The sequence below is a fragment of the Oryzias latipes genome, chromosome 15, assembly GCF_053564925.1.
Source record: "Oryzias latipes strain Hd-rR chromosome 15, Olatipes_Hd-rR_3.1".
Lineage (NCBI taxonomy): Eukaryota > Metazoa > Chordata > Actinopteri > Beloniformes > Adrianichthyidae > Oryzias > Oryzias latipes.
The window spans coordinates 5,642,559-5,650,381 of NC_136251.1; the positions used below are offsets into that span (position 1 = coordinate 5,642,559).

Sequence of the window (7,823 nt, forward strand, 5' to 3'; positions counted from 1 at the left end):
GAACCTGTCCAATTACAGCACCCTGTTCCAGAGCAGGTCTTCGTCCAAACACAGGCCTCTGTCCAAAGACAGGAACATAGTCAAAGTTCGACAAGCGTTCTAAGACATTCCTCCAACCTAAACCAAGCCCCCATCCAAAGAAAGGTTCTGATTCCTAACCGACGTCTGATCCAAAGAGAACCGCCTAGCCAAATTCCTGCCCCAATGCAAATAGAAGCCTCAGCTTAAAGAAATGAACCTGTCCAAAAACAGCACCCTGTTCCAGAACAGGCCTTCGTCCAAACACAGGCCTCTGTCCAAAGACAGGAACATAGTCAAAGTTGGACTAGCATTCAAAGACAACAACCCTATCAAAGGCAGGACCAGATTCAAATACAAGCTGCTATTCAAAGAAAGTCCCCAAATACAATGGAGGACTTGATCGATGAAATGTCCTTTTGAAAATTAAATAAATAAATAAAATCAAAGGCAGGCCTCTGATCAAATGCATCTCCCAGTTCCAAGTGGGGGTCGGTCCAAGGACAGGCCCAGATGCACAAACCCATACAACACCTAGGTGTGAGATAGTCGTATTTATTTCTTTATGTTTCATTTTATTTTTAAAGGGAAGGCTGCAGTAAGCTTAACCTCTACCTTGTCACTTTTAAAGATGTTTTATATATTTATTTATATATTTATTTTATTATCATTATCACTAGTGCTGTTTTTTCTTTTATTAATATTGTATGTTTTATTATTATGTACTTTACTGTTCCATGTTGACAACTGTATGCCTGTATGTAGGTTATTGTACATGCATACACACGTGTCCATTTCCATTCTTTTTTCTTCTTTTACTTTTGATTGTATATTTATTTATTTTTGTTTTATTTTCAAATCAATCAATAAATTAATATCCAATCTATGTTCAATTAATATTATTATATCAGTATTATTATTGCTGTTGTTGCTATTTTTACTATTGTTGGTTAAATTGTTATTATAATAAACAATAATAATAAACGCTATAATAATGGGCAGCAGGGGTTCAGGCAGTTGAGCAGGTTGTCCAATGATGGAAGGTCACTTTGGTGACCAAGCGGCCCCTTTGTCGCTCTGTCCTTGGGCAAGATACTTCACCCTCCTTGCCTCCAGTGTGGCTCCACTGGCGTGTGAATGTGCATGAATGATCCCGGTGATGGTCAGAGGGGCCGTAGGCGCAAACTTGCAGCCACGCCTCTGTCAGTCTTCCCCAGGAGAGCTGTGGCTACAACAGTAGGTAACCATCACCAAGTATGAATGAGGAGTGAATGAATAATGGACACACCGTAAGCGCTTTGAGCGTCTGGAAAAGTGCAGATAAATCTAATCCATAATTATTAAACTTTATTTATATAGCACTTTTCGAAATCATTATTACAAAGTGCTGAACAATTAACACAAGACAAAAGAGCAAGATTAAAAGCAGCATACAGTACGACAAAATGAAACACAGCACACACACAAAACAGTGATAGTGGTTAAAATCAGTCAAATCACTAAAATCAATAATATAAGTTTAAATTTAAGAACCAGTAAAATCATTAAAAGCACGCCTATGGAGGTATGTTTTTAAAAGAGATTCAAAGACTGGTAAGGATTCAGCGAGTCTGATGTCTTCAAATCAAATCATATTGTTATTTTGTAGAACTATACCTATGAAAGAATACGACAAAGTGCTTTACAAAAACCAAAATAAATAATAAAAAAAAGGCATGAAATTAAAAGAACCCCCTCCCCGTACCTACACACATCCTTCCACTTCTCACACCTCCCACCCCCTAACTGATGGGGAAGACAATGAGAAAATAGGCTGAGCACGAAAACAGAATGTTTGTTATTGGAAACGCTAAAAATATTTAGAACCTCCCTCTCTGTGAACAGCTGCATAGCCAGCCAAACGCAGCATCACAGGCGGGGACCGCTCCACCACAGCTAAGTGGGGATGCAGGTCCCCATCTAGAGCTGCAGCGGCTGAACAGCAGCCGATCCAGAGGGAGAGGACACAACTGAAGAAGCACCCTAAACAAAAATGAAAGAGAAATAAAGAGTAGACATACTGATAAAAGCAATGAACAAATAAACATTGAAACAAGGTCAATTAAAATAAATCATTGATAACCTCAAATTCATAAAACAAGGTAAAATGGATAAATCAATACAAAATTATAATTAAATCAATGAATAATAGAATAAAAGTAGTAAAATGAGCTGAAGGCCAGGTTAAACAGATGGGTTTTAAGCATTTTCTTAAAAGCATTAATGCTCTCTGCGGCTCTCAGGTCCTCAGGCAGACTGTTCAACAAACGGGGGCCATAGTGCTGAAGGGCAGCCTCTCCGTAGGTTTTGGTTTTTACCGGTTGAATGGTTAAGTGCCAGAGGATCTCAGGTTCCACGAGGGTTCATATTTTACTAAAAGGTCTGACCGTTAAGACATTTAAAAACTGTTAGAAATATCTTAAAATCAATCCTGAAGCATATGGGGAGCCAATGCAGGGATTTTTCTGGAGGAGCTGAAGGTTCTTAATGTTAGTTTTCAGAAGACCAGCAAGCAGGGCGTTACAGTAATCAATTTTACTGACAATAAAACAAAACAAAAAAGCCGAGTGGGTGCGGCACGGCTGCACATGAGGCCACAGGAGGGAGCCCTTGCGTTATCCCCGCCCACCAGTGTCTCAACGCGGAAGCTGCTCTGCCCGCTCTCGGACAAAACACAGCAATGGCGACACTGCGGGTCGCCAGACTGGGTCATAAGGACTGTCACCAAAGGTTACAGGCTCCAGTTTGCAACCCCCCCTTCCCTTTTCAATGGTATACTGCAGTTGCAGGCCAGGGGGCAAAACGCACGCATTTTGCAGGAAGAGATCAAAACACTGCAAAACAAAAGAGCCATTCAGCTAGTGCCACCGGAGCAGGCGCACAGTGGTTTCTACTCCAGATACTTCCTGGTCCCAAAACGGGGTATGCTTAGATTTGAAAGACGTATATTTTTACGTCCCTATATACCCCCCTCACAGAAAGTATCTCAGATTTTCCTTTCGAGGGAAGATTTACAGATTTTTAGTGCTCCCTTTCGGACTCTCACTGAGTCCGCGGGGGTTTGTGAAATGCAAGGAGGCCGCCGTCGCAACCATGAGCCCCACCCACCATGGTCACCAGCGGGTGCTTGCTTCGGTGACGTGCATTCTCGCCCTACACAAGTGCAGGGATGTCTCTTTCCTTACCACGGGGGTTGTCATGGGAACCGTGCAAACAAGACAGGTGATCACCACAGACGCCTCCCTGACAGGCTGGGGAGCCACTCACGAGGGCAGGATGGTGAACGGTCTGTGGGGCTCTCACATGCAATCAGTTCACATAAACTGCTTGGAACTCTTGGCGGTGTCTCTTGCACTGAAACATTTCTTAGCCTTCCTGAAAGGGCGCCATGTTTTAGTCAGGACCGACAATACCACAGTGGTGGCTTATATCAACAGACAAGGAGGGCTGCGCTCATTGCAGTTGCACACGCTAGCACACAGACTGATTATGTGGAGCAGCTCCCGACTTCTGTCGCTGCGGGCCATCCATGTACCGGGGATAATGAACCGGGGAGCCGACCTGCTCTCCAGAGGAAACCCACGTTACAGGGAATGGAAGCTCCACAACCAGGTGGTAGCCCAGATGTGGAGCATTTACGGTCAAGCAGAGGTCGATCTTTTTGCATCAGCGGAAAACGCTCAGTGTCAGATGTTCTACTGTCCGACGGACCAGAGCGCCCCCCTGGGGGTGGACTTCTGTATGCGTTCCCACCGTTGGAGTTGATTGCCCCTACCCTCACCAGTGTTGGAGAGGGGAAACAGTCTCTCATCCTCTTAGCCCCTTGGTGGCCCGGGAAACACTGGCTAGCGGACATCTTTCAGATGCTGCACAACCAACCGTGGCCTCTGCCTTTACGCAGGGACCTCCTGTCGCAGGCCCGCGGGGAAATTTTTCCCCTTCATCCGGAACGCCTGGCTCTGTGGGCCTGGCCCGTGAGAGGCTAAATCTCATGGCAGCGGGACTCCCACAGAATGTCGTGGACACGATCCAGAGTACCAGGGCGCGGTCTACTCGCTCCGCCTACAGCGCCAAATGGGGTGTTTTTGAGGCATGGTGCGCAAAATGGCCGTAGTGCCTTTCCAGAGCCCCGTCCCAGTCATTCTATCGTTCCTTTAGGAACTGATTGAAAAAGGTTTGTCCTTTTCCACCATTGAAGTGTGTCTGGTGGCCATATCCGCCTGTCACATAGGTCTTAATGACAAAACAGTGGGCCAGCATCCGCTTATTTGTCAGTTTATGAGGGGTCCACGTCGGCTCCGACCGGTGTCGAAAAGCCTTGTTGCTCCTTGGGATTTACCGGTGGTGCTAGACGCACTGTCGTGCGCACCGTTTGAGCCACTGAGACAGGTGAACCTCAAAGCGCTCTCTTTTAAAACAGCTCTGCTTATTGCACTAGCTTCTGCTAAACGAGTAAGCGAAATCCATGCGTTGACAGTTCACCCGTCCTGTTTGCAGTTCTCCAGAGGGGATTCTAAGGTTTTGTTGAAACTGAATCAGGCATTTACGCCCAAAGTTTTCAACCCTGCCATACCTTACCACCCCATTGAGTTTTTGGCATTTAACCCGCCTCCTTTTTCCTCGACGGAGGATTCAGGAGGCTTCACACACTGTGTCCTGTGCGGGCGCTGCGCATGTATGTGGAGAGGACTGCTGGCTTCAGAAAATCTGAGCAGCTGTTTGTGTCGTGGGCTTCTCCTCACACAGGTAAGCCCATAACCAAACAACGCCTGTCACACTGGGTTGTAGGCGCTATAACCATGGCTTATAAAAGCAAGGGGTTAACACCCCCGGCGGGCCTGCGCGCTCATTCCACTCGTTTCATGGCATCATCATGGGCAGTTTTTCATGGCATTTCTCTGGATGACGTGTGCACGGCTGCCAGTTGGGCTACACCTCACACCTTCATCAGATTTCATAGATTGGATGTCACTAGACCAGGGGTGCCTCACGCAGTGCTAGGTGTGGGGTCCACACCTACACCTGCTCTCTGTTGGTCTTCGGGGTAAGCTTATCTGGCAAAACGGGAGTCTCTACATCCCAGAGTGAGATACCGAAACGAATGTTGCAAGAGAACGTTAGGTTAAGAACTTAACCCATGAGTGAGGTATCTCACCAGATCCCCCTCCTTGCCTGGAGCGAAAGGGGTGCGCTTACTTAGAATGAGGAGAAAAGATGGCGTCAGGCTCTTATACCAGGATAAAGTCCCGCCTCCTGAGAGCAGACGTCACCTTCTGTCTGCCAGTCAAGACTGGCGTAATGTAAAAGAACTTCTGGGGGACAGCGCAGGGGGCGTGTCCCATAGTGAGATACCTCACTCATGTTTCAGAGAACCGGGGTCAAGTTCTTAACCTAACGTTTCAGTGCTGTGAGAGGGGCGGAAACCAGACTGCAAAGGTTCAAGAAGATTATTATGTTCTGAATAATCATTGAGTTGGGAGGCAACTATTTTCTCAAGCATTTATGAAAGAAGGGAAGGTTAGAGATTGGACGGAGATTAATGAATAATTTGGGATCTGAACTAGGTTTATTCAGGATGGGTTCAACAGTTGCCATTTTAAAAAGTGATGGGACAGGGAGTAATTCAGGGTAAAACCACCTCTGAATGAAGAATACTATTTCAAAACGTGGTATTAACTGGCTTTGCCCTGAAATTCCACCATAAGACCAGCCTGTTTCTTTCCTCCATCTGTCCTGATTCTTTTTCTCTTTTCTCGTCTTTCTCTCCATCCTCACAGCTGTATGATATAAACTTTGTGTTAGGAAGATTTAAAAAGAATACAGTGCCTAAATTATATGTAAAAATAGAAAATAGTTTTTATTGTAAATGACATTTTTGTTGGATATCAATTAGTGGTGGGATAGAATAGATTTCTTTATTGTTGTTAAAAATCTCCAAATGTTCAGCTGAAATCCAAATTTTTGTTCAGCCAAATTGATATTAAAAGCAATAAGCTGTAAACTAAATAGTGACTCAATAAACAATAATCCATTAAAAATGTAACAATATAGAAAGAACCAAAAACACCATTTAACCCACCATCACACACACTTCTCCCTTCTTCTTCAAATAGGAGCAGCTATCATCATTATTTAGTGCTGTTACAGTCATAGAATAAAAACTTTTTCAGTGTTTTGTATCTAGTTACAGAAATTGTTCATGTCTAAAGGAATTTCTTTGGATATGTAGGCTATTTTTTATGCATATGCGTGTGTCCATTTCCATTCTAATTTATTCTTTTAATTTTTGATTGTTTTTATTTATTTTTGTTTTATTTTCATTTAATTAATGAACTAATATCCAATCTATGTTCAATATATCTATATATATTTAAATGTCTTTTTGTTTGTTTGATGTCTTTATTACGTCATGATCAGTGATGTCATCATTAGTCATGTCATCTGATATCATCATCTGACATAATAATCTAACACTATGATGTCATCAGTGATGTAATTTTTGCTCATATTACCAAATCAGATTTTTCCCTTTATAGATCTTTGAAAGTCAGGAAAAATAATCCTAACTTAGCAGTTAAGTGAACCTTTCACCAGTAGAGACCCACGTTTCGCACAGTGAATTTTTTTGAGTTCTTTCTGAGTTATCAAAGCAAAAAGATGAATAACCCTAAAGTATTCATGCCTGAATTAACTTTGACCAAGATTTCAGGCGCCAAAGCTTTTTCCTTCCATTTTAAGTATTGCTCTTTTATCCATTCCAAGAGATCCTTTGAACTTTGGGCTCACCGCAAAGATTGCAGATTTCAGCTGCTGGCTCACTTCCGAAGAATTGACCCAGCTGTGATTTCAAACCAAGGAACGGCAACATCCAAGAACAAAGTGGACACCCAGAATGTGTTCTCCTTTAGTTTTGGAAACATAGATTCAATCAATGACAAGAATTCTTCCAAACAGTGGGTTCAGCGTAAATTTAGCAAGGATCAATTACTTGCTCGTTTCCGAGGAATCAGTGAACCCGTGTACACAAAAGAAGAAAGAACAAGTGAAATGTTGAGACGAAGCTACAGAGCAAATATTCGTGACCAAATCAGTTCTTCTAAAACTGTCTGGAATTCACCTGTGGCTGATACCTCAGCAGCTAGACCTAGAATGAGTCCCCCTTCTATTATGGATGATTTGTGTGATAGAATGGCCCTTCTAAAAATAGGTGACCCGGTTAAAAATAAGATACAAGGTAAAATCCAATCTTCAGTGCATACAAAAGGCCCTGTTCAAAAACAGGTGTTTATCCAAAGCCAGGCACACAATCAAAGATACAACACCTATCAAAGGAAGTACCACAACCAAAGATACAACACCTATCAAAGGCAGCCATACAACCAAAGATACAACACCTATCAAAGAAGGGACCCCAATCAAAGATACAAGACCTATCAAAGGAGGGACCCCAATCAAAGATACAACACCTATCAAAGGCAGCCATACAACCAAAGATGCAACACCTATCAAAGGAGGGACCACAATCAAAGATGCAACACCTATCAAAGGAGGGACCACAATCAAAGATACAACACCTATCAAAGGAGGGACCACAATCAAAGATACAACACCTACCACAGGAATTACCAGATTGAAAGACAGGTCCCTATTAAAAGACATTGGCAGATCCAAAGACAGGCCACAGAGGAAAAACACAGGACAATGCAAAAACAGGCTTCAGCCCACAGTCCCCACCCTGTCCAATTGCAGATCTCTTACCAAACACA

At 43.3% G+C, this 7,823-nt stretch overlaps 1 pseudogene across 1 annotated transcript; it reads left to right on the plus strand.

The window, feature by feature from the left end:
- Positions 1-2,929: 2,929 nt before the first annotated feature.
- LOC105358605 (uncharacterized) lies at positions 2,930-4,239 on the plus strand (annotated as a pseudogene). The gene has a single exon (XR_013647881.1). The product of XR_013647881.1 is annotated as an uncharacterized LOC105358605 (transcript).
- The last annotated feature ends 3,584 nt before the right edge of the window (positions 4,240-7,823 follow it).